Genomic DNA, 301 nt, shown 5'->3' on the forward strand with positions numbered 1-301 from the left:
AAGTAAACTTTCACCGTTCTCCTTTACATGATTATTATCGTCCGACCGTTCCCCTGTAAGACAGGTAGCCATGTGGGCCACGTGTGTACGTGACGTTATTCCGAAGGTTTTTTTTATGGGAAGTGAGGCTCTCCGTGTGTAGAAAAGTACCGTAGGCAGCAGCCATAGCACCCTATGAATACAATGGTGTCATGCTAGTCAACCAGCGTATTTCTACCTGTCTTTCCAAAATCACTTGAGAAGAGTAGTCACAGCGCTTACTTGCTTTGGCGTTTGTAAAGCATTAAAGTTCAACAAAGAA

The 301-nt window shown here is 43.9% G+C and overlaps 1 protein-coding gene across 1 annotated transcript in view; it reads right to left on the bottom strand.

Moving 5' to 3' along the window:
- The window catches only part of ap3b1a (adaptor related protein complex 3 subunit beta 1a), a 64,192-nt gene that overhangs the window by 57,198 nt on the left and 6,693 nt on the right, over positions 1–301 (bottom strand). The gene's annotated exons all lie outside the window — the stretch shown is intronic.

Source organism: Etheostoma spectabile, chromosome 16 (genome assembly GCF_008692095.1).
Source record: "Etheostoma spectabile isolate EspeVRDwgs_2016 chromosome 16, UIUC_Espe_1.0, whole genome shotgun sequence".
In the NCBI taxonomy this organism is placed as follows: domain Eukaryota; kingdom Metazoa; phylum Chordata; class Actinopteri; order Perciformes; family Percidae; genus Etheostoma; species Etheostoma spectabile.